The following is a 2401-nucleotide window of genomic DNA, read 5'->3' as shown; positions in this document are numbered from 1 at the left end:
TGAATTGAATTTGAATAACTAGTAATTTATCTTCACAAGAGCTTGGTATCTAATTGGATTTTGTTGATTATTTATGCTTTTCAATTGATATTTCGTACTTTGGTTAAATCCCTTGACGTGATATGCTTTAAGATTGATAAATAATGCTTTAGAATCACTACCCATGAAGCGAAGATAATTACAGCGGAGAAACAGTATTTGAAAAAGCATGAAATATATTTTTAACGATTAGTAGAGCTTGCATAATTAATTGGTGGAAACCGAAAATCCTAACCACCCATTTCCATTTTATTCATTGTTAGACTTGTTATTATTTCATTTTGTTCCGAATTTCTGAAAACTCTTTAAAACATCATCTTGTTAATTAGTTATTCTTGGTATTAGTTGGTAGAGTGTTTCACACTCCCTGTGGGAACGAACCGCATTTGCTATCTATATTACAATTGACCTGTGCGCTTGCGGATAAACTAGGTTTCATTTAATCATTTATTTTGGTTATATAAAATCTACATCATCCACCAAGTCGTACTCCATCAACAAGGCTGCCCTTCTAGGGTATGGATTTAATATGTGTTTTATTCGAAAAATCTTAGCAAACACCAAGAGCTTTCGGAGAAACAAGGCTGTGCATGTGAGGAATAGCTTGAATATTTGTTGTGTTCGAAACATCTTCCCAAATTTTCTTTAAAGTAGACGTTTTCAGGTCATATAGACAGAGATTTCCATTGTACCATGACAGAACTTCATTGCTGTTCAGGAAGGAAAGTGGATGACAAACCGTCCAATCCACGTTGGAGTTTTCCAAAGTTGATGTAGTGCAAGATATGGCAGAATCTTACTTGGAAGGAAGAGATCACCGAAAGAATATTCGTTAACCATGCAGGAATATCTGCATGTTTGTTATCTTTGTTAGGAAATAAGAGATATCTTGCATGATATCATATTTGGTTAGATTTCCTTTTATTTGCATTAATCGTAAAAGATATTGTCATTAAACGTAAAAATATCATAAGGCCTATATATGGCCTCGTCTGAAGGAGAAGAAAACAGACTTTGAATGAAAGAAAACTCTTCCTTTGAGAAGTTCTATTTATTGTGTGATTTCTATCGTTTTGAGTACTAACATCCTACACCATTTGGTATTCAGAATCTGGGTATCAATCCTTCCAATATGGTTCATGGTAGAGGTCAGGGTGGTCCTCGCGAAGCTACGGTTGCTGAGGTGATGGAGAGAACGAGATACGATGAACTATCACGCACGGTTGAGCAGCTCGCCGGTCAGGTAGCAACCTTGTTGCAAAGACATGAGCGCCGTCATCCTTCTACAGATGAATCCAATTCTGATGGAACAAATGACGATACTGATACTGAAGACCCTTTTGCTGGGTGTGAGCGCGAATCTAGGAGTTGGGAATCATCCTTCCGCATCGAGATTCCTGATTTTCATGGCAGCGGATTGACACCAGAAGATTGTATCGATTGGTTTTCTACTGTGGAGGAAGTTCTGGAATTTAAGAGGGTGCCTGAAGATCGAGTGGTTCAGCTTGTGGCTACGCGCTTTCGAGGAAGGGCTGCTGACTGAAAGCGTCACGGACTCAAAAAGGTAAAGCTCCTATTTCTTCCTGGGCAAGGCTTGATAAGTGTATGCGTTCCGCCTTTTTTCCGTTTAACTATACCAGAGAACTGTATATTCGTTTACAAAATCTTCGTCAGGGTTTTCGATCCATCGATGAATATACGAAAGAGTTCTATGATTTGGTCACTCGGTCTGGTATTACAGACACCGAAGAACAACTTGTCTACCGCTACATAGGGGGTCTGCGTGAGACCTTTCAAGACACAATTAATATGTTTGATTATTTTTTTGTGTCTGAGGTTCATCAACGAGCTTTGCGATTGGAAAAACTATTATCTCGTAAGACGGTTCGAGCAGCTGTTGGCCGTCCTCCAGTTACTCTTTCACAGAATGCTTCCGCACAACAGGTTGTTAGTACGCCTCAGAGATCTGTCCCTAAGTGTTACCGTTGTGGTGAGCCTGGTCATTTGGCAAATGATTGTCGCAAGGCTGGTAGTCCTGGCAAATCTCTACTCATCGACTCTAATGCTGCTGATGATTTTTTTGCTGACGCTGAGGAGACAACAGCTGAGTTCGATGAAGTAATTCTACCAGGGGACCAAGGTGACTGTTTGATAATCTACCGTCGATCGTTTCTTACACCTAAAGCTGACACTGACGAGTCATGGCTACGAAAGAACATCTTCCCGAAAACATTTACCATTGAAGGAAAGGTGTGCCGTTTGATCATTGATTCTGGCAGCTGTGAAAACGTAGTGTCTGACGAGGCTGTTCAGAATGAGATGCTCACTGAGGGGATGGTGTTCATCTTGTGTGGTCTCTCTC

Source organism: Papaver somniferum, unplaced genomic scaffold, assembly GCF_003573695.1.
Source record: "Papaver somniferum cultivar HN1 unplaced genomic scaffold, ASM357369v1 unplaced-scaffold_117, whole genome shotgun sequence".
Taxonomy (NCBI): Eukaryota; Viridiplantae; Streptophyta; class Magnoliopsida; order Ranunculales; family Papaveraceae; genus Papaver; species Papaver somniferum.
The sequence above is the reverse complement of the archived record's forward strand: the minus strand, read 5'-3'. Positions refer to the sequence as shown.